The 27,951-nt window shown below is 43.3% G+C and overlaps 1 protein-coding gene across 1 annotated transcript in view; it reads left to right on the forward strand.

Annotated features, from left to right (window-relative positions):
- Nucleotides 1-27,951, forward strand: part of LOC117220453 (receptor-type guanylate cyclase Gyc76C) — a 139,451-nt gene that overhangs the window by 9,882 nt on the left and 101,618 nt on the right. The window contains exon 2 of the mRNA XM_076524763.1: nt 14,677-14,796. The gene's annotated coding sequence lies outside the window, so the exon portion shown is untranslated. The remainder of the gene's footprint in view (nt 1-14,676; nt 14,797-27,951) is intronic.

Genomic DNA, 27,951 nt, shown 5'->3' on the forward strand with positions numbered 1-27,951 from the left:
CGGGGCGGACAGCGCCAAGGGGAAACGGACTGCCATTGGTCAGACCTTAAGATCGATTCGATTCGTTCGACGGTGGTCTCTATCGTTCTCGGCGTTCTTCTTCTTTTTTTTATCGCGCGCCGATTAGATCAGCGCACAGTAGATTCCTTATCGATCGGTTCGAGTGATCGTTGAGAAATAATCCGTTTTCGTTGGCGCACGTGCTTCGAATTCTTTCCTGCGATATTCGCGCCAGAGATCCGGCTTTCGAAAGAATCAAAACATCGCTCCGGAAATGTTGCTGTTGGATTTTATACGTTCGTAACAGGAACGAGTGGGCGTGATATACTTAAATAATCCTCTTAGAGGCGACCTCGAAGAGACACGTGTACCTGACCGGAAACATACAAAACTTGTGTGATACGGTTCGATGAAGTTTCGGAAAGGGATTACAAAAGTTTTGTAAATCTCGATAATTGGAAGATTCGAAGAGAAAGAAGAAATCGGAAGTAAGATTATTATTTATTGAAAGCCTTAACAGAAGAACATTTTCTACTAATTTTCACTGAAAGGGTTGAAATATGTTCCTTTTCTTACGGACGATGCATGAACATTTGATACAAATATCCTCAGTCTTAATTGTCATAGTTTTTGCCACGAGATCTCTGTATAAACAAAAATGAACAATTTCGGAAGATTATTATTATTCCAGCCTTGCGGCTCTGTTTTATAGTTCTCGACAATCATCGTAACAATAATCGTATCTCCTCTTCCCAAATTACCCATTTTCGTGCACAATCTGATTCTCAATTAACGAGAATTTAATTAATAATCGTTCGATCGTCAACGTTGAATCTGCTGAACACCGAAAGCGGTTCGTTCCAAAAAGCCAACGGCATTGTAATTTACCAAAACTTTTCGCAATTAAAGCTCCATAATAGCCGCACGAATATAAAGTTTAAAAATTTCGTCGCAGCATCGAAACCGTAAAAGACACGCTCTGGAAGTTAAAACTGTACGAAACAGAAATTAACTCTGCGGAGCAGAAAAACTGCAATTCTTGCACTGTTAACAAGAGCACTCGTTTCCGCGTCGGTCTTCGGCATCGTCTCGAATTTTCGGTCCCCGGACGAATATCAAGGTGCCGGCCGGCCGAGGCAGCGGGAAGGATGGTTGAGTAATGACTAACGAGTAATGCGCCGACATAAGTAAGCATTAAGTAACGAGTGCCACTCACACGTGCATAAACAAGCGCGCGGTCGGTTCGCGTACGCGCGCACCGACGCACACACGGCCGTGTACCGCGGCACACTCGGGCATGCACGAGATTACGAGTACGGTTGTCTCGGTTGATCATGATGTTCCTTTCATTCAGGCCCCGATTAACGATCTGCAGATGTATTTAACGAGTCTAAAAGCGGCACTGTGGTTTACCGAGCCCGTTCCCGTCCGCTTCTGCGTCGAAAGCCGCTCTCGGCCGGCGGCGAATTCGCGGCGACCCGCGCCTCTTCGAACGAACCTTGGACACCTCTATAAAACGGTCTCCCGACGATTCCGCACGATCTTCGGAAACCTCGAAGAGGAAGGATGAGAAGACGACTACGGTCTCGTTCGACGTTATTCCGAAGCCGCGTGTAAATATGCCGACCGAGGCGGCACGGGTTAAACTCGGGTCGTGCGATTTTTGGGTTTCAGTCGTCTCTAAAACGGATGCCGTTCGAACAATTTGATCGAACAAAATTTGAACAAGTAGCGTTAAGCTTCTAGTTTATAATAGCTCGGTCGATTAAATCGAATGCAGTCGAGCGGACGAGCATTTTTATTCGCAGAGAGCCTTTGCACGCGCGATCTTCCGTGCTGATTTTTAAAGGTCGCGCGTTGTGCAATTATGTGTATGGTTCAAAGGCGAATAAATGATCGAAAATGAAGATACGTGAACTCGGAACAATACATTATCAGAACGTATCGATACATTATCGTTTATAATAATACCAGTGTCAGTTTCGCTTACGGAAGTTAGTCGAATACCGATTTATTTTTTCCCGAGCGCGAGCTCGTGTTTCCCGGCAAGAGCTTCGAGATACAGATATATTAATTCTTGTTTTTGTTTTCCTATACGCGGGTAAAAACATCTAGGAGAACGAGTCGTATAAAGAACATTGAGATGAATCATGAAGAAGATTTGATCGATCGAGACGTTGAGAGGGCGGGAAAAAAGGTACAGAGCACAGTGGTTTGTTCGAGTGTGTTGCCTTATCTGGTATCATTGTTCATGACAAAATGTGAAAACTGAAATCAATTTTATGTGTGAACGTTGCGCGGACGGTTCTGAGAACGATTAATAAAGTGTACGCGCAAGCTATTCAAACGGATATAATAACTCGGAAGAATGAAAAAGTAGTTCGAGCAGATTTATCACGTAGTAAGCCGAGTACGTTATCGCGGAGCAACCCGTGCTACCACCTGCGGTCTTTTTCATGCGATATTTCTTTTTCAACTTTTCTTCGACTATCGTTGATTTACTGAAACGTCTGATCTAACTGTTGAGATACCAACGACTTTTAAATAGGCCCGCGCCATCGGTTGCGCCGTGAGAAGTTTTCTGTATCACCGGATGACGTTGTAATGGTGTTTTATTTTTTGAAATCGAGTTCACGTCGTTCGTTGCTGGATCGTAACCACGTTATATAACTTATTTCGTGGCATAAAGATATTATTGATTATGTATAATTTAATGTATGATATAGAATATCATTTATATATGTATATGTATATATTTACTTTATATGTAATATGTAATATTTTCATATATATCATTATAATTTAATACATTATATATACATTATATATATTTATTGAATAAGTAAATTATAATGATATACATATATATCATTTCCATATATATATGGAATTATTAATATATTAATGTATAATAATCTATATATTATAAATTATAATCACTAAATTATAATGATATATATGTATATCATTATAATTTACTTCTTCAATATATATATATATATATATATATATATATATATATATATATATATATATATATTTATTTATTTATATATAATATAAATTATATATTTATATATATATTTATTGGATAAGTAAATCTAATGTTATTACGAATACAACAACGATCACACACAAGCTATTATACTATAATATACAATGGCCCACTGTATTCGCACAAGTTCCTCCTCTGTCACAGCAAACCGTCAACAAATTTCCACGAGGGAATTGATTGTAAATTCACAGCATTTGCGATCAGTCGTTCACAATGCGTCAATAAGAAATAAAAAAGCTATATCAGATACACATATCTGTGGAATCAAGTTACATCTAAAAGAAAATAAGTCTAGTCCCGCGGCAGTTCAATGCAGCGATTTTTGAACACGGAGTTGCCCGCGTTTGCCCAGAACACACCTCGCGGAGCTAATTTCGAAAATACCCCGGCGAATCGGTGCGTCGCGGCGTCGAGCAGCAGGACCTCCTCGAAAGCGCCCTTTTCTTTGTCCGCGGCAAAAAGGGCGGTCGCGAGGGAAAGGGGCCGGTCGCGGTATACGCGGAGAAAGAGCGAGCGAACGAGCGAGCGAGAGAGAAATAGAGAGAGAGAGAGAGAGAGAGAGAGAAGAACGAAAGACAAAGGCGAAGTGGGAAGATCGCCGGTATCGGCGGCGATCGCCTTGCTAGCCTGGAAATCCAGTTACTCCGGCAGGGGCCTCGAGACAATGCGCAGAGAGCAACCTCGTGCAATGCCGCCTCGGGAGAGCTGGTTCGGTGAGCGCGACGAAAATAACTCCGGCAGGAGAATATTACGGCACTTTGCAATGAGGAGAGACCGATGGAGAGAGAGAGGAGACGAGACCGCGGTGGACGTGCGCGCGAGAAGGACCGACGAAGAAGCGGTGCGCGACAGACGAAGCTGGACTACGAACGAGATGGAAGGAGCGAGAGCGGGAGACCGACTGATACGATCGGGAGAAAAAGAAGAGGGGGATGATAGAGGGGGGAAGCAAGGGGGGCAACGCCGGAGACGGAGAGCGGTGAATCGCGTGCTCGCGAGCGTGTGTGCGTCTGTGCGGTGCATACACGATAAGAAGCGACGAGGATGGGACGCGGGCGATCGAGGCGTGAGAGAGAGAGAGTGAGAGGAGAGGAGAGATCGTCGTCGCACGAATCGACTCATGGCGAACCATTCGAAACGAGTGACCGGCGGTCGTCTTCTTTTGGTCCGTGACGCGATTGGCCGATCGGCCAATGACTGGTTCTCGCCGCTGGGCAATGTGCACCGCGTGCACCAGCCTCCCTCTCCTCCCCTCCCCGCCCTCCGTCCGCGCCGGCACCCTCCCGCCGCGATTCCCTCCGAGCGTTCGCGAGTGTACCGGCTGAAATGCACTCGCGACGGTGTACAGTGCACTTCATTGACGGCCGCAAAACTGGTCCAACGCGCGGCATAAAACTCCGTTAGAACCAGTTCCCCGTGAAACGGGCTGCTTAACCCCCTGTTCGGTCCTCCGCAGGCCCAAGGGGGTTCGTGTCGGTGGGGGCCGGCCACGGGGAGACGCGGCCGGGGTGGAAATTTATGAAAGGAACACCTCCCGCGGTCGTTAATCGGTCCCGTAGCAGGTGGATCCGAGGGCAGAATTAACACTTTAACGACGGGCCGCGCCGCGCCGGTCGCCTAACTGAAACCCGCGGCGTGCTCTCCGGACCGCGACGAAAGTGAAATAGTCCCCCGGAATTCGAGGAGACACCTGTTGACCCCTTGCCCTGCTATTTCGTCGAGAGGATTTCGGCCGGGAGACGTGGGACGTTATGCCCTCGGCTATAGTGGGATCATTTTTCTTCGTTTCTCTTTTCTCGATGTTTTTCGTAGAAGGTGCGTTGAGACAATATCGTTTTATCAACGAGAAATGTTTATTCAAAATAGCTATTGTTGCGATGGTGAGTCGCGTATTCTACCGCGATGTAGGCTAGTGGAGCTTGTTACTGTTGCGGTGACCGATTGCTGTGCCTTTGGTTCGTTTCCGAGCATGATTAACTATAAATAATAAAATAAAATATATATAATAAATAAATATTATATAATATATAAATAAAACGTATAATAATATAAATATAATATATATAATATTATATTATATATATTATATTATATAATATTATATTATATATATTATATTATATAATATTATATTATATAATATTATATTATACATATATATTATATTATACAATATTATATTATATATAATATATATAATAAATAAAACGTATTATTCGAAGGTGCGTTAGAGATTCGATTGTCCGGACACGTTTTACACGTTGCACGCAGTGATATTTGTTACAGAAATCAATAACAATTTGATGATGATTTGATGCATGTCTTTCGATGCACAAATTACTGTGTGAATTACTGTAATTAATAGACTGCGGATTTTATGCATTTGTGGCAAAAGTGAGTTGCCGAACTAGAAAATTATGAAGATATAAACAGAATATCATCATTTTATTACGCTACTTTCAACTTGTCAGAGTTATTAAACAATTTATTTCTATTCAATCTCTGTTTCTTACAATCGTCTTTGAACGTTTATATTTTGCATAAAGATCCGCAGTCTAGTAATTTTATGGGACACTTCTCTTGTTATTACACCCGTCCCAGTATGCGAGTATGCTTCGGTGTGTCTGTGATAGAGCTGTGATAATTAGACTGCGAATTTAATGCATTTGCGATGAAAATGACTAGGTGAAATACCAAGCAATAAAGCCATTGGAAGAATTTGAGAACATTCGTACATTCTTCTCGATTCATTGGAATCGTCAACAGAAGAAATACATTTTTATTTATCTTTCGTTCTTTGCATCGAATTCGACAAATTTTTATTTCGCATAAAAAAAGATCTGTAGTCTAGCGATAACAGTACTTAACCCTTTGCCGTACCATTTTGATCATAGTTACAATGATTAGAAGCTTTTCGATTGAAGCAATTCCTAAGAAGAAAAAAGGTAATTTATATTCATTGTGTGTTTACATTTACTTAAGCCTTTGCACTGTAGTAGTGAGTCTGAGGCGCTACTAAAAATTGTTATATAATTTTTCGAAATAATCGCAACAGTACCAGATTTGTTATATCTAAAAAAAAACTGTTAAAACTGCAAGTATTGTACTTTCCAATAGGCTCAATTTCATATGCATAAAGTGCATCGAATCCTATAAAATGGAAACACTGTAGACCAGAAAACATCTGCTGCATTTCGAATTAAAATAGCATCGACTGCAAAGGTTTAAACGTTTAAATATCTATGACAGGAAATCAGAATTGTATTCCTTACTAAAAAGAACGGGATCGCGTTCATATTTAACCGGTTATTACTAGAAATCTCCGTGGACTCAGACTCGTCAAAGTACGACAACGGGTTAAAAAAAGCTATACACGCGTCGCTCTGTGCATTTCGGCAACAGAGAAGATCGAGGCTGTCGAGACCTTTCGAGCAGACTCCGCAAAGACCGGTGTGGCAGTGAAACGTGATCATCTCGGACTCGCAATCCGGCGAGACCAGCGACTCGCGATGGATTTCAATGTTGCGTCGCGGCAGCATCGTCCTGATCGATCGGCACGGATCGAGCGGGATCGCGAATCGCCGGCGAACAGCAGCAGCGTGTACGGGTCGCGCGGACCCGCGGAGCGGGAACCCGCTGCGCTTTTCTTCCCTTTCACGTCCGCGGCGTTCGACTCGCTCGAATACCGGGAAATCCTGGCCGCTGCCAGCGTGTCTGGCAGACCGACCGGCGGAATCCGAGCGTTCACGGAATCCGCCGAGCAACTCCGATTCCGAGTTTGTTAGACACACCGCGGCGAGGCCAGCCCCATAAAACCGTAAACGTCGATTACGCAATGATGTAATATAATAATGGATATTGTCCCGGCAATGGAGATTCCGGCGTATACGGTTTCACGTATTTCGCTTCGGTGAGACACGCTCCCACAATTGATACTTCGCCGGGAGCGTGTGCGTCAGTCCCGGCTTGGCGCGACGTGCTCTTTGATTTCTCAGTTCTTTCCCCGTTTCTCTTTTACGCTTTCGACGGAATCGACGCCGCCTTTTTTGCCAGCCGGATAATGAAAGAGCGGTTCCAAGGAGTTTTACGATCTCGCGGCCGGTCTGGAGGCCTGCGAGACCGGCGGCGACAAGAAATCGATTCGATACCGATTCGGATCTTTATGCATTTGTCGCGTGGCTCGGGAAGCTTAGGCGATTTCCTTAACCCTTTCGCTACGGCGGTTCAGTCCGCCGAAGCGCCCCTCCTGAACGGAACCACCCGCCGAAATTGTGCACATTGCGCGTGGATAGTGTATTTGGGAAGAAAAGGGATTTTTCTTTAAAACAGTATAGTTATAATTTCTGCATAAGGTATAAAGTTATTTAATAGGTAAAAAAAGTTTCATTAACAATGGAAAAAGTGAAGAAATAATATATAATATACAGTAATAAAATAAAACATAATATTCATAATACACAAAACATAATACATAATAATTAGTCCTAAAGTTAGTACTTTCGATTTTCTATCCCTTTATGACATGTAACACAATAATAATGGGAAATGCAGGTAGAACAAATATAACTTGAATGGTGTGTCGTTTATTTCGGACTGTCGTTTGTTTGTTTCGTCAAAAGATTCACGCAATAGTAACAAGAGGCGGTGCAGTCCAAAAATTAGGTCGCGATTTTACCAGCATGTCGGATATATCCGGCGTTCGTCCCCAGAGGGCGATCATGTGGATGTCGGATATATCCGGCGTTCGGCTCCGCGAGTGTTCATATGGATGACGGATATATCCGTCGTTCGGAGCGAAAGGGTTAAAACGGGGCCCGATCGGTCGTTCTCGCGCGCATCTTTACGGATTCGCGGACAGAAATTCGCAGCAGTGTCCGTGAGACTTCGAGCTTTTCACTCGTAAACCAAGAAAAAAAGGAGTCCAATCGCATTGCACGGTAGTACAACTGACCGATTAAAGACAAACAACCGTCCACTATACAGCTAGCTCCATAGTGGGCGGTTATGTCAAGGCTATGTTTAATTGAAAATTCGAAGAAAGCTCGGCTTAAGTGAGAAAACCAAGGAAATCGTGATTTTTTCGTTGAAACGATAACCGCTGATCTTCTTTTCCTTAAAACGGGGCCCGATCGGTCGTTCTCGCGCGCATCTTTACGGACTCGCGGACAGACGCGAAGAAGCAATACGGTGGACTTGACACGGCCGCGTTTTTCTTGGCACGAAATTATATGGCAAAAATGATCGACGCGTTCCGTAATTATTCTCTTCGTTGCGTAATTTCTCGCCACACGAATCGCGATCCTTTTTTAAACAAGCCTCCTCTTGCTAATTTTTACGATTGTACGAGCAAAAGAATCGCGTAATGTAAAAACTTCGAGTACAGATCGAGGTGGAAAAGTGAGTCATAAGGAAGGAAAGATTGCACTTTAAACTACGATGAGACGTGTTGAACGGCAAGAAAATTCATCGGCGACTGACATTACGATATTTCAAAAAAAGAAAAAGATCGCCTGCTTTTTTGTAAAAGATTACAGTCATTAGATATTACGTATTATATAGCATTATATTGTATTCAGATGGTATGACTATATGTACAATCTGTAAATACGTAAATAATAAACGTTATAAATACATTCAATATTAATTTTTAACAACCTGTAAAACACGCCGTCGGATTAACCCATTCGCCATTCGTTTGCGCGGCTGATTCCGCTGAAGTCGCGTAATCGAGACCGTATTTAAATAAACTCTATTCAACAGCTTACTTCGGCAGTTCTTGATTTTCCTAAAGATCTTCGATTTAGTCGCGATCTCGATTTCCTCCGCTGCGCCGAGGAACGTCCTCGGGAAGATGGAAACGTCCGCGCGCAAACCTCGCGATTCGAGAAACGGGGTCCGACCGCGTGGAATATTTAGATTTCCAGATATGTCCGACGACCCTGCAATTTTCCTATTTAGAGAGAAACGTTCTACACGATTCTAGGATTCGTCGTCCGTCCGGCGGAGAAAAAGAAGAGACGCGGCTGATAGAAGAGGCTCGTTTGCCCAGATCGCATAAAGATATGCTTATTCATCCTAATGGTAGGTTGTCGACGTGGACACGCCTCTATCAAAGTCGTCGGTATCTACAAAGAGGACTCTTCGAGATTTCCTTCTCGTTCCCACCATTCCGTGGCTGACGAGCGATCCCGGCTCTCGACCTACTCCTGCAAGGGTGCCGATCATCCCCATTAAAAACATTTGCATAGCTCCTGCACGAATTCCCGGCGAACACTTTTAGATTATTTGTATCTTCGTTCGAACCCTTTTACCTGCGATTCTTGATACACGGAAATCTGGATTCATGGGCAGGACATTTTTCATGGATAAATTAATGGATAAATTAATGGCTAAATTCATGGCTTTTATGGCTAGTTCGCAGTATGAATTATGCAGAATATTGAAGTTTCGTGAGTTAATTCAGTCTCGACGGATGCAGTAAATTTGGATTTCCTTAGTCGAATGGACAAGAATTTCGTAATTAGAATAATTTGAGGGTGACGCGAAAATTTGAGAATGTTCTGCATAAATGATAAACAAAACTTGTGTTCTTCAGAATTTTCTACGTCTAACGTTTTCGGCAAAGTTGCACGTTCATAGTCAGACAACTAAAAGTTAGGACCGGGTGGTGCAAGATTGTAACGAAAACGATTAATTTGTGCGAAATGTGTCTTAAAAGAAACGCGCTATTTAGAATTCTGATCGTCGAATGACTTCAGTAGATTTGGATGTCCACGGTCAGACAACGCGGAACTTCACGCGACAATGGAAAATAAGGAAAAAATTAATGCATCGATCGAACTTTAGCATACAGGATTTGCGTATTTGTAAGAAAAAAAACATCGTGTAAACAAATTCCATCGAGAAAATTATGCGACTGAAACGCTGCTAATGAGAAGCATTAGCGATGAAAACTTTAAGCGACAATAACTCGGTAGTGAAGACGCGTGGCTTGCGGCGTTCTTTCTTGCAGCATGTTAAAACAGAACTGCGTTCTTTAAAATGTTCTCCGTCGAATCACTTAAGTAGATTTGATCGTTCATAACCAGACACTCAAAAATCGCCGAGTACAGTAAATTCTCCCTAATTTTCCTTCAGCTTGTACTGGACTTTGTACAAAACTGGACAATTTGGAATGGACAATAATAGAAAAAGAGATACGATTATTCGAGCCTCGAGGTTCGTTTTTATAGTTGATTGTCAACAACTATAAAATCGAGGCGCGAGGCTCGAATAATCGTATCTTCTCTTCCCAAATTGTCCATTTTAGTTGACAAATTGAAGGAAAATTCGGGAGAATTTACTGTAATTGGATAAACACGAATGAAACGACGTTTCTCGGATCTCGAGCGCGGATTCGCGACGAGCAAAGCTAGGTTCCGCAGACAAGGGTTAAACTGTGGGACTATGTAGCGATCGCGGGGTGGGACGGGATCACGGACGAGAAGGAAATATCGGCGGAGGGGGTAAGTGGAGGGAAAAAAGGAAGAAAAACCGCCCGGCGGAAAAAAGGACGAGTAGGAAGACGAAGAAGAAGAAAAGTGGCGAACCGGCTGGCCGCAACGAACTTGACGTAAACCAAACCTACCGGTCCTACCGCTCGCGCTACTACTACTACCTACCGAACTATTACCTACAGCAGGTCTATATCTGGACTCCGGCTCGTCTCTCTTATCCGATGCACACCGCCGTGTGCCGGAACAGTGAAATCACCTACGTATTCTGCCTTCCAGTGCTATGTGGGTGTTCCCGGCTCGCCGTGACGAGACGCGATTTGACTCGACTCGGCTCGACTCGACTCGAACCGACTCCGCTCGACTCGATTCCCTTCGGGATCGAAGCGTGGCAACTCGTTACGGCTGCTACGGGCATTCGTTCCGGTTTCACTGTGAATTAAGATCGCCCGAGTCGTCGGTAGCTATCGGTTTAAACGGTCCTCCGGACACCGAGAAAAATACCAAGAGATATCTTTCGGCGTTCGAAACGCTGTTTATCTTGGCGGCGATCTGGGCGATGATGATACTACGGACCTTGTGGCGGTCTATCTTGTCTCTTCTATGAGAAAAAAGCTAATTCTGATTGGTCGGGAGTTACTCGGTCACTGTTCAACCGGGGAAAGGCTGTGAAAGGGGTTCGATACATTTTGGAAAAAGGAATTGCTTTTCAAATGAAATTTTATTCGAAATATATGTTGGATCAAATTTTATTCGAGATATTGGTCGAATGAAATTTTATGCGAAGAATTTATTCGAGGTATTGCTCGAATAAAATTGCATTAGTAGAATTTATTCAAAATATTGCTCGAATGAAATTTATTAGTAGAATATATTCAAAATATTGCTTGAATAAAATTGTATTAGTAGAATTTATTCGAGATATTGCTCGAATAAAATTGCATTAGTAGAATTTATTCAAGATATTGCTCGAATAAAATTATGTTAATAGAATTTATTCGAGATATTGCTCAAATAAAATTGTATTAGTAAAATTTATTCGAGATATTGCTCGAATAAAATTGAATTAGTAGAATTTATTCGAAATATTGCTCGAATAAAATTGCATTAGTAGAATTTATTCAATATATTGCTTGAATAAAATTGCATTAGTAGAATCTATTTGAAATATTGCTTGAATAAAATTGTTTTAATAGAATTTATTCGAAATATTGCTCGAATAAAATTGCATTAGTAGAATTTACTCGAAATGTTGCTCGAACAAAATTGTATTAATAGAATTCACTCGAGACATTGCTCGAATAAAATTGTATTAATACAATTTATTCGAGACATTATTTCAATCAAATTATATTGAATAAAATTATTCGTATAATAGTCAACTCTGATTTGCACAATGCAATTATCGCCGCAAAATTAACAAACTCGCCGTATAAAAAAATAACATATTCTAAATAAAATATGTCCATTAAATGTATAAATGAGATTTCCAGTTTTTCTGCCTCGGGTCTCGATTATCCGATGGATCTCGGTTTATCCGTAGCTGCTTCGGCCGCAACAAAGCCGGTTAATCGAGGTCCCGACGGTACAGACTCGAAAGCTTATCTCAGCAGCGAAAAGGAGACCCTCGGCTCCTCCGCGCCTGATCGACGGCTATCGAAGATCCATCGTGCTCGAACTTTTCCTCAGGGCCGCGTGTCTACGCAGCTGGTGTAATTAATACGCGATCCTCGTCCGCGGCGTTACGTAAATGTAAACCGTGGCCGCGGAGGGAAAGAGAGAGAGAGAGAGAGAGAGAGAGAGAGAGGAAAAGGATGGGAAAAAGGAGGCTTGCCGGGGAAAAACGGAATGGAAACGAGACACGGGCGAACGGGTTGGCCGTCGCGCGGTCGGTCTCTCGCGTGGATCGATCGATTAAAATCGTCGGCGTGCCAGCGGCTGACATAATCCGGCTCTCGCATGGCCCGACCGATTAGAAATCCGTGAGTGTCGCCTTAATTGACTCGCGATTACATTTACGAGCGCCGCGCCAACATCGCCGGCGCAAATGAACGTGACACGCGCCCCCGGCAGGTGTGTTCACACGTGACCGTCGCTGGCCGAACGCACCAACAATGAAGTTCGCGCGAACGTTTTTTTGCTGGTCGCGTGGAAATCGATGTCCGTGCGGAATTCCTTTCTTCCCGGGCGCATCGATGAACTATGGCGCGGCCACGGTCGCCGTCAGACCTCGCCTCGAATAGGGGATGCTAAATGAAGCTCCGCGGTGAACCACGGGCTGTAATTAATTTGCCAGACAGCTCGGATTACGTGCTTTGTTGGGGAAGCTACCCTCGCCGGTGTGCCGGTCTCTTCGACGACTGGTTTCTCTTACACCGCGCGGATCTTATGACGCATTTATGGCTAAAATGGGGCGGCGAAGTTTCGAACAATGGAAGGATTAGGTGGAAGGAAAATGTTGCGAGAATTGCTAGAGACCTTATTTATTACGTTTAATGACTTTCTTTCTAAAATATAGACAGCTTACATGTTCCAATAGAAACCGCATTTCAGAAACTGCATCTGCTTGGGTCGTACACAATTTAGGAATTTCTGAACCTTTAACTATATTCTACTAAAACTTACGCAATCACTATTAGCGATCTCGCAGACCGCTAATGATTGTTGCGTTATTGTTGCCATAAAAGTGGTAAATAAAATATTGAAATCGATTGTTCTTACTTTGCTCTTTGTTCTTACGTTTTAATAACGAAGGGGTCCAAGTTCGATTGAATAGAAGCGAGTGCATTAAAAACGTTCTCTTTTTGGACAATTTTTCTTACAATTCTATTATCACCGCAGCTGAATAAGTAATAATTAATAGCGATCTCACAGACTCGCAATAGTAGTTAAGAGGTTCGATTAAAAATATTAAATTATTATCTTTTCTAATTTATTATTTCTATATCAAATTATTTTAAGCACATTAATTGTCTAGTTACGGCATTATTCGAGTTATTCAAAGCGCAAGAAGGGTTAAAGACGCGCGAAATTTGTTTCAACGTACAAAAATTTCCGGTCAGATACACTTTTCACTTCGCGTTCTGACCGCGATAGCTAAGAGGCTGTTTACCGAGAACTCTGAGCAGAATAAAACTCGGATTTGTTTGTTGTTCTGCATACGATATTAATTAACATTCCTTCAGATATCGCTCTCTAAATATAGATCGCTGAACTTTTCTGGCCGGAAACTTTCTGCACGCCGTTGTATCTCGAACGCGCGCAATTTTACGAGTTCCGAAGTATGTCGCCATCGTGGGACAAAAAAGAAAGTACGAGCTGAAATCGCGTATAAATAAACTGTACGACAAAGATTGTATTGCATTGATTCGAAACCGTTTCGAGACGCACAAATAACCTCGAGCACATCGTTGCAGAGCCTATAATAGAAGTTACTGCAATAATAATAGAAGTTATTGTATTAAATAGTAAATTGACGCCCTAATTGACGCTCAAATTGTACACAAAAATGGACAATTTGGGAGAAGAAAATTACGACGAGCCTCGCGGCTCATTTTTATAATTGGCAATTGTCAATAATCATAAAAACGAGGTGTAAAGCTCGAATAATATCTCCTCTTCCCAAATTATCCATTTTTGTGCATAATTTGAGCGTCAAATCTTTTTCTTGGAAAATATGATAAAAACGTCGTCTATAAATTCTCTAAATATGCTATATATTATTAATATTTAATAATTTTACATAAATCGCCAAATTAAATAAGATCGTCGCACATGTGTGACGCGTCGACTCGAACAGATACATCTCGATTCTTAGGTCCTCCATGATAATTAATTCGTAACAAAAGCCCTGCGCAACAGTTTCCAGCCGAGCTTTAATATCACGGCACGAAACGGTTCGCATTCGGACGCTTTTTTTCAAGCGTCGATCCGCCGTCGCGTTTAAAGTCGCGCGACATTACGGAGGGAAAGACCGCGTCGGTCGACAGCTCCGGAACAGCTCAATCGAGCGAGCAAACACGCGATTCTCCTTTCCCTTCCCGGAGCTTGTACCCGCGGGTAGAGGCGATCCGAAACCGCAAGATAAAGAACGACTAAAACGTGTCGCCTTTCAATGTTCTCTTTCAGGTGGCTGTTAGAAGTTCAGGCTGAAACCGCGAAGAGCACCGATTGGCAGCAGCATGCTAGCGATATAGCGTTCGAGCATCGACAGTCTTCTACGTGAAGTGACTCTGCCATGTTGCTTAGGTAAGATTAACAACAACACCAACAACGTCATACTCATCGCTGATCCGAGGCGTGCGCGCGCGCGCGTGTAAACGACCTCGGCGACGCCGATTCAATGCACCCGGTTATCATTATCGTGTGGTAACGTGCGCGAACCTCTCGCGTGCGGTCCCCTGGCCCCTCGTGACCCCCCTCCGAACGTCGAAAGAGCCAGCGGCAACGTCGACGAACAAGGGTGCCCCGCAGTTTTGCGAGAGCCCGTCCGCAATCGCGGAGAACGCGCGCGATTCAATATCGCGCGGCCCGGCCGAGGAACGACGCCGCGGCAGATATAACCGAATGCGTGTTATCGTTTGCTGGTGTACTATTTTCATGTGTTATCTCGGTCCACGTCCGCCACGAAGCTGCAAACACCGTCGCTCGATCGCGCTTTGAGCGCGGCGCGCCGCGGATACGCGGCCACGCGCGCGGATCCCTCGCGCGATCTTCGTTTAGGAAGGCTGCGAGGCTGCTAGAAAAATGGTCCAGAAACTTTGTCGGTAAGAATGAGCGGGAACGAGTTTTTTTAGAAAAAAGAATCGTAGTCTAGTAGATTTGGTTGTTTATGGTCAGACAATGAAGATTTGGGGGAACGGAAAATCGGAGTCTCGAATTTGCACAATGGTCTCGGTTGATTGAAATGTTTGTGGTCAGACAACGAATTTCAAAGCTTTATTAACACTTCGACTGACGTATCATCCATATATGGATGATCGAACTATGTGCTCAGATCTGAAAGTCAATTTTTACGCTAATCTCTTGTATCTTCCTAGTTTCATCAGGATCTGCAAAGTATAAGAGTGTTGACAAAGTAATTGCTGCCACACAGCTTTAATTTGATTGAAGAAAATGCTTTGATTTTATGAAACGTTCGAGCATGTTGACGCGGCAGTCAAAGTGTTAAAATGATTTCGTAGTGGAAACTTAATAAAGATTAGCGACTGTCTAGAATTTGATTTGTGCAATAACGTCAGTAGATTTTGACGTTCGTAGCCGGACATCGGCGAATTTCAAACTATCAAAGCAGTTCAGGTTTACGGGATCCGTTAAAACGACTAATTTTACAATTTACGATTATTCAGATTGTAAACGTACATTTGCCATGAGTTATTTATTTAATATATGCGTTACGGCAATTATTGCAACGACACTCGTTCAAAATCATTACAAGAGTCTTATTGTTACCTTTATGTTGAAAATAGCGTTAAAAATAGAAATACAGTAATGTCTCCCTTACTGACGCTCAGATTGTACACAAAAATGGACAATTTGGGAAGAGAAGATACGATTGTTCGAGCCTTGCAGCTCGTTTTTATAGCTGATGACAATTCGTAACTATTGGGTTGGCAACTAAGTAATTGCCGATTTGTTCAATGAAATAAAAAATTTTTTTACTTGGAACGAAGTTTAATCTGTAATGTATTTTCCATTTTGTTCGATGACCCTTTGCCATCTCTCCGACAACTTGAAAATTCCACGCTCGTAGAAAGTCTGATCCTTTTCGACCAAAAACTGAGTTAAATGAGATTTTACAGCCTCATCATCATTAAAAGTTTTACCGCGAAGGGAGTTGTCCAGGGATCGAAATAAGTGGTAATCCGATGGCGCGAGATCAGGGCTATGTGGTGGGTGTAACATCAATTCCCAACCAATATCCATCAATTTTTGCCGAGTGGACAAAGACGTGTGCGGCCTAGCATTGTCCTGCTGGAAAATGACACCTTTACGATCGACCAATTCTGGTCGCTTTTCCTCGACCGCTGCATTCAATTTGTCCAGTTGCTAACATTCACGGATAATAAAAAATAACATAATAATAATTTTATAATATAACATTTACGGATATCATAAAAATGGGAGTGAGAGACATCTATAACTGAAATCGGCCATTACTTAGTTGCCAACCCAATATTTCATTCGATTAAACAAAAATTACGAAACAAACTTATACGGCATCAATTTTACTTTCTCAGCATTCGTACTTCTTGCAGATCTTAATAAAATGAAGCAGTCATTTTTAATTTTTCATTGATCATACATTCGGTCACCAATCGACTGAATTTAAAGCGGGGAAGTCTCCCCATTCGGTTGGCTAAGTGTTAATATTTGCTCTTAATTCTGATCTGTTATTATTTTCACTGCCGTGTCGGCGGAAAGCAATGCGTAAAGAATGCATGCGTGAAAGCTAAATTTTTGTATTACTGTCTGTCTGTTAAATAAACAGAAGTTTATTGTCGGAATCCGTTGGATTGTCCGCAAAATTGTTTTCTCTAGTACAATATGAATAAAAGGTAATTAGCTTTGCGTTAATGTTACTTTAATTCTTGAAACGTCACTCTTAGCATCATCATTCGTTTGCTTACGAAAAAGATCATTCTAAACTTATATCGCTTTTCCTTGACCGCTGCATTCAATTTGTCCAGTTGCTAACATTCACGGATAATAAAAAATAACATAATAATAATAATAATTTTATAATATAACATTTACGGATATCATAAAAATGGGAGTGAGAGACATCTATAACTGAAATCGGCAATTACTTAGTTCCCAACCCAAAATAACAAATGAACCGCAAGGATCGAATAATCGTATCTTCTCTGCCTAAATTGTCCATTTTTGTAGACAATCTGAGCGTCAATTAAGGAAACATTACTGTATAGAGGAACCTCAAGCGAAATGGTAAAGGCAAATTCGCATAAAAGAATAGAACACTAGGAATCATTCACCGAATCGCGCGCTGAATCATACAGACTCGAAATTCGACGTCGAACTTCCTTAACACTTTATCGTCCGGTCGTGGTTGAGGCTGCCACTCAGTAAGGACTGGCTTAGTCGCGCGCGCATTTGCTCCCAGTACCGGCTAAATTTTCGCTATTCATTGTGTTGTGCTTATTCCTTTAAAAATAATAATAAATAATAATATAATTATTATAATTATAATTCATAAGGATATGGGGAGGTCAGCATACAGGAGGTCAGCTACTAACAAAACAGTAAAGAAGCGAAAACCGTCGATAGCTAAAAGTCGATTAATAGGCTATCGGTCGATAAGCATTGGCAATCGGAAAGCCGATTAATAGGCTAGCGATCGATAAACATTGGCAATCGAAAAGCCGATAAATAGGCTAGCGGTCGATAAAGTGTTAAGCTTCCGCGCGAATCTGATGAATTCCAGTCCGCCGAACCATCAATCACAGATTCGCTGGAATCGCGAGTTCCAAAGAGCAAACAGAATCCGCCAGTGGCATCGCGATCTCCGCGAGCTCCCCGGTTTTCCGGGAAGCAACAATTCTTCTTTCCGCGTTTCGCATGGGAGTAAACACACCTCGGGCCGCCGTCGCAGTCGTCGGGCTCACGTGGCGCGGAACGTGTGAAAAAAAGCAGAATGTTGTGCCAGCGATATGCTGGCCGAGCGTCGTTAGCGTGTCAACGGTTGCGCAATCCGAGGCCGGACCAGAGATTAGGGTAACCGGCCTCGGTCGCGGTGGTTTCTTCCCGCCGAAAATGCTCGTTCGATTCTCCTCCGAGCGGTCGCGCGAGCGCGCGCGCGCGTGCGAAGCGTGTATTGGCGCGATCGCCACAAATGACCGTGTGTAACTTCGTGTGGCCGAGGTACGAAGGGCCCCGCCGGCGATAAAACCAGTCACGAACATTGCGCGCCGAGGAAAACGTGCGATAGCCACTTCTGCAGAATTCTGGCCTATGCACGTGCACACGTTCGACCGTGTTCGCGCGAGCCAGCCCGAGCCTGGCCTGTGTGTACGTTACACGGAAGCGTGGAACAATGCAATACCATTCATGGTAAAAGAAGAAGTGGTTGAATCACCGGCCGCTTAGGCTCTCTCTCTCCACAGGGTTGCTCGGAGGAAACGTGCTCCAGATTACCCGGCAGACATGGCTTCATACTCTCTGCCGAGGCCCTCCAGCCTCTTTCGTAACGTCTTCTTCCGTACATTTTCCATTTCGATTCGACGGCAATGTACAGTAACCCACGAAAGTGTTCGTGCACCTTACGAAACGTTATAACTTGTTTCAAATGCAACTGGATAACGTGAATTTTTCTTTTTTAGGTGATAGAGGCACTATCGGACGATGACCAAAATGCCTGTCTTTAATTTTGCTATTTCTTGGGATGACAAAAAAAAATAAACTCTCGGTTTTTATCCTTTTTAACTGAGTCTATAAATTTTAATATAGACTCTAGAATAGAGTCTATATTAAATTATATTATTATTATATAATAAATAAATATATATAATATATAAAACTAATATAGACTATAGAATTTTAATATAAAGTCTAAAAGATTTTAAGAAATGCCTTGTCGTAGATCTCGGTAACTTGTACGCGTGCTGGAAATTTGATCGAAATCGATTTTAAATCTCCGTTATAGGCTCAGATAGAAAAGTTAAGAAACGAGAGTTTTCTATTCTTTTCTTTTTTTTTTGTTATTCCAAGTGATATAGCAAAATTTGAGAAAAGCATTTTGGTCATCGTCTGGCAGTCCCGTGATCATCTAAAAAAATTCAAGACACTTAGTCCAGTTTTTAAGAGGTTACTGCGTTTTGAAGGTGTACCAGCACTTTTGTTGGCCACTGTACGTACTTGGTTAACAATTTGACGGCCGCGTCACCCATGTCTGGCTGACAGAATTATTTGCCCAAATTTGAAATTAATTTGTACGCTATCTTCTTAATTTTATCAGATTTCGCGAAACGTAAAAATGTTGGCAATGCAATTGGTGTCGTAGATAGATAGATATTCATTTTTGTTCAGGTGCTTGGATCCTCTAGGTGTCGATCTTTTACGCCAATTGATGTCATAGAACTTTACTTTTCAATTTTAGTTCGATTTTAAAAAGACATTTTAATTTTATGCTTATTATATATAAGCAATTTTTGTCACCATTCGAGTTATTTATTCGAAACCTTGCACAGACGTAACCGAAATATTCTAATATTTTTTTAACATAAATATTTATTACAAATAAGTATCGAAAGACATCGTACGCCGTCTTCGGTGAATAACGTTAACAAATGTCTGACAATATTTGGATCGCATCTGCACTTCGGTGAAAGCGATGCTTCAAAATATCCCCCAAAAATAAAGGATTTAGGCGAAGACGAAATAATGTGAAACATTATTTTACAATCGGCAAGGTAACGACGTCAAGTAAAATGATAAATGAACAACGCGCGATACCAAATGTTACCCGAAGTAGAAACGGTGTGTCATGATCAGACACGCACGTTTCCGACTTATTTTTAGCGTGAGGCCGGAAGAAACCGTGCAATAATAATGTCTGTTTATTGATTGCCTTTTGATGCATAAAAGAATAGTCGAGTTCAGTAGTTGCGAGTGCAGCCACAATAGAATTTCAATGAGAAAAGAAAATTTAATAAACATATGTTAAGACTGCAGATGCAAGCAGAATGAAAATCGTTCGACTCGATCGCAAGAGACGGAAGGCAATCCAAAATTTCTTTCTTATTTTAATCGGGCTAAGATTTCTTTTACAACTATGTCAATTAGCATTTCTTTCATTCTCTAACTCATTCATTAATCTTAGAGAAGAAAGGAAATTAATATTTACTCTAAGCGAATATCAATTGTAATTGCCAAATTTCGACGACAGAATCGACGAAAGAATCGAATTTTATTTCAAATTGAGACAGGCGAACAACATCCATGTTTAGTAGATTATGTTCGAAATATTATAATAATATAACGAAATATAATAATATAATGCGAGGTGTTAACAAATAATTATAATAATAAGACTGCAGATTTTTATGCAGAATACAAATTGCCTGCATCATTTACAAAATACAAAAGCTACATATAGGCAGTTTTTTCTTTCCTTAATTATCTCATTGATTTGAAGGGAATACAACAGTATTTTAAAATTATATATTTAACACTAACGTACACAGTTATATTTATTGTCTTTATCGCATTAAACGCATCGCATCCTATAAAATTAAAATTTCAATTAAAATCTCGTCGAAGAGAAGCTGTAAATTCTCTAAAAGTCGTACTATGTATTACAACTTGAAATAATTACATTCACAAAATTAATTTAACGTTCTCCACGTGAAATACAAAATCTCCTCGCACACGTGCGACGCTGTTAGCGAACGTGTCGATCTACTAATTTTCGTCACAAATGCATCAAATCCGGAAGTCTAATAATAACGTACCTACACCTGAATGCCCGTAACAAATTCCAAATGCATGACGAATGAACTATTGTCCGGCCGAGTGCAAAGAGCAACAGTTGAACTTTGTGTTCTCGCTCGAGCGATCCCAGGAACGCGACGAGTCTATGTATTATATTTCGCAGGCCCCGAATCCGCGAGTTCCGCGTGCAGGAAAGAAGTTCCCAGCGGCGACCACCGCGCGGATTCCTGTCGGAAACGGTGGGCTCGCGCGCGGATGCGGCCGGCCCCGCGAGATTAGTAGGTTTCCAGGCAATAATTGCGGCCAGCGGGCGAGGCGTGTTAACCCGATGGAATCGTAACGATATCGGACGGGCAACGCGAATTTATAGAAACGTCAGCCGGCAATTACGGGCGTCGCGCGGCGGCGAGGCCCCGGTAAAAGATGGAATCCGCGCGGAGGATCATAGCAATTTTCAGGCGGCCGGCACGCGCGCGCGCTCGCTGTGAAATCCCGTCCGCTGATTTACAGTGTCCGTTGAATAATTATTTAGTGAAACGCCGGTTATACCCGATTTCCCCTTGAACGGTAAACCGCGCTCGCGCGGGTTCGCCGACGAGTCCGGAGCCCGGGCCCGGCTTGGCCGGCAATTTCCTATTACAGTCCCGGCGATGAAATATCGTGTTCGTAGGCCCGGCCGAGAGCCGACTAACTGCGAAATCGTGTGTTTGCTCGCCTCGCTAGTAATAACATTGCGGTCTGCGAGCCGAAGAGGGAAATAGTCTCTCGGCCGTGTTATAAAGTTACACTGCGATCGGAGTAACGCGATACACTGCGCCGAGAAACAGTAGTTAGAGATCGCCGGGACGGAAAAAATACGGTGGCGGTGAAAACGGCATCGAAACCAGAACGTTACCAATGGCGCACCGCCGGCGAAACGGCCCGCCGAGCTCTCTTCGGCGATCGGCATCGCGATCCCGGAAAATCCGGCCTCCGGGAACGATCGAACGATCGTGGACCGAGAATTCCAGCGTCTGAACCACTGCGCGGCGATCTGGCACGCGGCATTTTGCGCCGACGTATCGATTTTTCAGCTGAACTTCTACTTTTTCTACAGGATGTCCCAAAAATGTCTCGTAATCCGAAAGTGGCGGGTTCCTCGGGTCATTTGAAGCAACTTTTTCCTTTGCAAAAATTTTCTCCGAGGCACCGTTAACTAGTTATTAACGAAAAACGGTGGCCAATGAGAGGCGAGCTCAGCTGGCGCGAGGCGACCGAGTCAATGAGCGGAACTGGAGCTTCGTGCGCTGGTTGACTGGGCCGCCTCGCGTCAGCCGTACTCGATTCTTATTGGTCACTGTTTTTCGTTAATAACTGGCTAACGGTGCCTCGGAGAAAATTTTTGTAAAGGAAGAAGCTACTTCAAATGATTTGAGGAATCCGCCATTTCCGGATTGCGAGACATTTTTGGGACACCCTGTATAGAGAGACGATGCTTTAAAACCTCGAGATCCGAGACGTTCGAACAAATCGTAGATGCAGCATTTTAAGGACGAAGTCGCGAAATTCAAGGCGAAACTAATTAATTTAACCCTTTGCACTCGATGCCAAATTAACGACAAATTTAAAACAGCTTTTTTGGCCCACGGTATTCCCATTTTATATAGCCCAGTGCATTTTATACATATGAAATTGAATTTTATTACTCGCCTAACAGTTACGCTCTTAACAGTTATTTAAACGTAAACAAACTTGATTAATAAAATTATATTCAAACGTTTTTATTGGCGTCTTCGAGTCGCCATTCGAGTGCAAATTAGTGCAGATTACTCACTGTAGGACGTCAGAATGCAGATCGGTGCTAATGTCTTCAGTGTTTCTTCTTTCAAAGAAAGCGTTTGAAGTGTTATCTCGAATAATCTTTTACCACGAATAAAGTATTTAAAATTATCGAAATGATGACGTAACGTGAAACAAGATAACGTGATAAATCGTAACATGTGCAAACGAGATTTATTCTCTTCGTCGATTGGCATCGCGATCCCGGAAAATCCGGGATGGATCGAATGATCGAACGATCATTGAAGAATGATCGTACTTCATTCCTCGTTCGACGATTATTAATGAAATAAAAATATTTTATTCGATGACAATAAATTAAATGAATAAAATATCTTCAATATTTCTCGAATAAGATAGTATTTTCGATATTATCTAAAAAATTGTTCACAGCGAATAAAATATTTCACTTTTAAAAACTTTTAAAACGTTCTTTCGAGCAAATGAGACATTTCATTTTCAACAATAAAATATCTCCCAACTGTTTGCCGTTCGAAATACGATTTCGCCGAGCTCGGGCCCGCTCCGAAGGACGGCGATCCGCGCGGCCATAACTCAAACGGCCGTGCTGTTGAAAGACGCGCGTGAACGGGCTCTGACACGTTAATGTGTGAAAGAGATAACGGAAGCCCTGCTATCGGATGCACTACGAAACGAGCGTCACATTCCAAACATCGTTTTACGAGGTCGACGGTTGGGCACGCGTTGATTAGAGAACCCGGAAGTGGCCGGAGTGCGGAGCGCGAAGGAATTCGCCGCAGCGAACAAGGAGCCCGGGCAATATAAACGCGATCGAAGCCCTCTGTTATCGCGGAACACACGCGTGGCCACGCCTCGCACGTTAATTTCACTCTCAATAAACTTTTCGCGATCGGTCCGCTTTCACTTGTTCCGCTGAAACGGCGCTGAAACGGCTCGCGCGAGGCCGCGGGAGAGACCGTTCCGCGCGGGCCGAGCGAGATCTCCTCGGATCGCGGCCGCCGATTATCTCGTTGCAGAATTACAAGACCGTCTTATCTGATCCATAGATTCTTCGGCTACCGTAAAAGTGTTCCCGCCGGGATCTATTAATAGCCCCGGTACGAATCGCTTTTTTTTCGAACGGAGAACGAACCCCCCCGGCAGTCGATTCCGCGGCGCGACTACTCGCGCTATCGGCCTCGCTGTCAATCAACCGCCCGCTCCCGTATCTGATCCGTCAGACAGCCGGTCTGCGATGAAATCAGGCGGCGGCAATTAATCACGGAAAAAGTATTCGGCGCGGCCACGTCACGGTCACGATCAGCCGGTCTTTAATTATATTCGTCAGCGGCGTGTATCGCCCGAGACAATGGGCGATACGACGGTGTCGGTGCGTCATCCTTGCTCACGGAACCTTGTTGCCGCGAACTATCAGACCTGTGTCCACACCGCGGGAACATGTGTCCGTGATCGGACATCCTCCGCCGCGACGGGAACCGTGAAATCTTCGATAATCGACATCGCCGTGTTTTTGCGGCAACGTCTCGAACAACGGCCGTTTTATCGCTTTTGTGTCGCACGTTTGTTGCCACGTCGCCTGCAGTTTCCGGATCTATTTCCATTCGACATATTTAACGCTGAACCTGTCACGGTCAAATGACAATTTACAATTTTTTACAATAATAAGAATTATTTATTATATATTTATTATTTATATTATTATTATATATATATATATATATATATATATATATATATATATATCATAAAAATATCAAAATATAATATATATATATACATATATATATATATATATATATATATATTATATTTTATATTTGTTATTATTCCCGGCTTCGGTGGGAATTGTTCGAATGAATCGCGCTACTGGAGCAACAATGAAAATTCTACGGATCCAGATAAATCGGATCTTGTCAGTTTTATGAGGCGATGCATAAAGTCAAGATTATTATCGTTTAATACATTCACGCGCATGTATAACGCGAGGAAACTAAATTAACAAAGGAGTGTTTCAATTTGCTCGCTGTTACGGCTTAGTCAGATTTGAAAATTGATTTGTAGATCTCGATAACTTGTATGCGTACTGAAAATTTGTTATGAGTTATGAATTGTTAAACGTAGCAGAAATCGCAGATTTCCACGGCTTTCGATCTAAAAAAAAATATGAGAAATGGGGCGATTTTGACATCTTTCAACGCCTGCAGCTTTGCTCCGCGTTAACCGGTTTCGATCAAGTTTACGTTGTGCGCTCAGATAGAAGAGTTAAAATACGTGAGTTTATTCTTCTCGCCGTTCCAAATAATAGAAAAATTATAAAAAGCTATTTTAGTCACTGAATAGATATTAATATATGTATATTAATATATAATAATAATATTAATATATAATAATAATATATAGCCATTGAATATTTTAGTCATCATTACAAAATAAAAGTCGTGAGTCTAGTTTTAAAAAAAGTTTCACCGTTTTAAAAGCGTCCGAATACTACTTCACCCACCGTACCTCGCAACAATTTATCCCTTTCAACATAAATCTAACTTTCAGAAACAACGTCAAATTTTCCTCGTTACATTTCATTTTAATTACGTCCGTATCTTCGTTTACGACCATGACGACGCGCCAGAGACGTCCAGAGACAACCTGAAAATGTCGCATCTTGTACGTTGACGAGTCTTGCGAAAGCGTGTCGCGGCGGAAGGGTTAAGGACGAAGGTATCGCCGTCGCTATAGCGAACTTCTGGAACGCGCGTAAGTCCGCGGAGCAGAAGACAAAAGCTGCTCTAGCACCCGGAAGCTGCGCGGCGAAGATATCAGGCGACGAGTGAAGCAAGCACGCGAAACCCTCGAATATCTTATCACCGAGTGGTCCGGTTTGCTTTGGTTGGCCGGTGGTAATAACAGCTGGCTGTGTTATGCGCGTACATAAACGTCGTTAGGCCGCGTGGACGGCGAGTGATTCTCGGCCGCGTTGAATCGAGAGAATTACTGCCGGCCGGGGCGGCTTTGGAGCCGCGCCAGCGATTCGTTCGCGTGCGTGCGATTCCGTGGAACATCCGTCGCGTCCGCAAGTGGGTCGCGCGACGCGAACCGACGCGGAGCATCGCGAAACAGCGCGGAGCATTGAGGAGTATTGCGGAGCAGCGCGGAGCATTGAGTAGTATTGCGGAGTATTGCAGAGCAGCACGGAGCAGCGCGGAGCATCGCGGAGCATTGAGGAGTATTGCGGAGCAGCGCGGAGTATCGCGAAGCATTGAGGAGTATTGCGGAGCAGCGCGGAGCATTGAGTAGTATTGCGGAGTATTGCAGAGCAGCGCGGAGCATTGAGGAGTATTGCGGAGCAGCGCGGAGTATCGCGAAGCATTGAGGAGTATTGCGGAGCAGCGCGGAGCATTGAGGAGTATTGCGGAGCAGCGCGGAGCATTGAGTAGTATTGCGGAGTATTGCGGAGCATCGCGGAGCATTGAGGAGTATTGCGGAGCAGCGCGGAGCATTGAGTAGTATTGCGGAGTATTGCAGAGCAGCACGGAGCAGCGCGGAGCATCGCGGAGCATTGAGGAGTATTGCGGAGCAGCGCGGAGCATTGAGTAGTATTGCGGAGTATTGCGGAGCATCGCGGAGCATTGAGGAGTATTGCGGAGCAGCGCGGAGCATTGAGTAGTATTGCGGAGTATTGCAGAGCAGCACGGAGCAGCGCGGAGCATCGCGGAGCATTGAGGAGTATTGCGGAGCAGCGCGGAGTATCGCGAAGCATTGAGGAGTATTGCGGAGCAGCGCGGAGCAGCGCGGAGCATTGAGGAGTATTGCGGAGCAGCGCGGAGCATTGAGTAGTATTGCGGAGTATTGCGGAGCATCGCGGAGCATTGAGGAGTATTGCGGAGCAGCGCGGAGCATTGAGGAGTATTGCGGAGCTGCGCGGAGCATCGCGAAGCATCGCTAAGCATCGCGGAGCAGCGCGGAGTATCGTGGAGCATTGAGGAGTATTGCGGAGCAGCGCGGAGCATTGAGTAGTATTGCGGAGTATTGCAGAGCAGCGCGGAGCATCGCGGAGCAGCGCGGAGTATTGAGGAGTATTGCGTAGTATTGCGGAGCAGCGCGGAGTATCGCGGAGCATTGAGGAGTATTGCGGAGCGTCGCGGAGCAACGCGCAGCGAGGCGACTCGCGATCCCGATGAAATGAAGAAAACACCGCGGAGAGCCGACGCAACGCGGCGGTCGCAATGGCGCTCTGCCAACTATTCCGCGAGCACTGCGCTCGAATGTTTATGCACGCTCGCGTTCGGCGGTTCACGCGGTCCCAGCACACGCTCTCGCTGATTCTCATCTGCTCGCGGATGCTCGTCGCCGCTTTTACGACGTTTCCTCGCGGCCCGACCGGGGCTCAGATAACATACAGAAGTTAGTAACCAAGATTTACGGCCCGCGGCTTGTTTTCGTCGAATTCTCTCTCTCTCACTCTCTCTCTCTTTCGCTTTCTCTTGCTCCCTGTTTCAACATCAAACATGCATCCGCGCTAAGCCGATCGAGGACGTTGCGCTGCAGACGGAATAGCTGATTGGACGTCGATCGAGACGGATCCCGAACTCGACTAATCGGTCTTGACAATGCGAGGACCGCGCTCGGCGTCTCGTTTGCGATTTTGGATTTCCGGACGGCGTTCATCGTTCTTGGCACTATAAACTGGATTCGGTGCTGGATAAAAAAAAAGTGGACAAGTGGATGAGATGAAAAAATGAACAAATAGATTAAATGACGAATTGTATTTTAAATGACAAGTAGTATTATTTTATATTATTGTATATAATATCGTATATAACTGTATACTTGTATACTTTGCATATAATATATAATATTATATATAATATATATTATTATTATATAATTATATATTTTATTATTATATGCATTTTATATCATGCACGTATTTTTGAAACATAAAATATTTTCATTGTTCGAATGGCGTGCATGAAAAAAATGTTTAAAATAATATTTCAAATAATATCGTAATGATTGTGTCACATAGTTCGGAATATTTTATTTATTTAACTCATTATCATGGTCGAATAAAATATTCTTACTTCACGACGTAAAGTATAGGCAACTATTTCGATAATCTAAAACGAACGAAGAGTACTTTTCCTCCGCATTATAAGC

This window comes from Megalopta genalis, chromosome 1, assembly GCF_051020955.1.
Source record: "Megalopta genalis isolate 19385.01 chromosome 1, iyMegGena1_principal, whole genome shotgun sequence".
Lineage (NCBI taxonomy): Eukaryota > Metazoa > Arthropoda > Insecta > Hymenoptera > Halictidae > Megalopta > Megalopta genalis.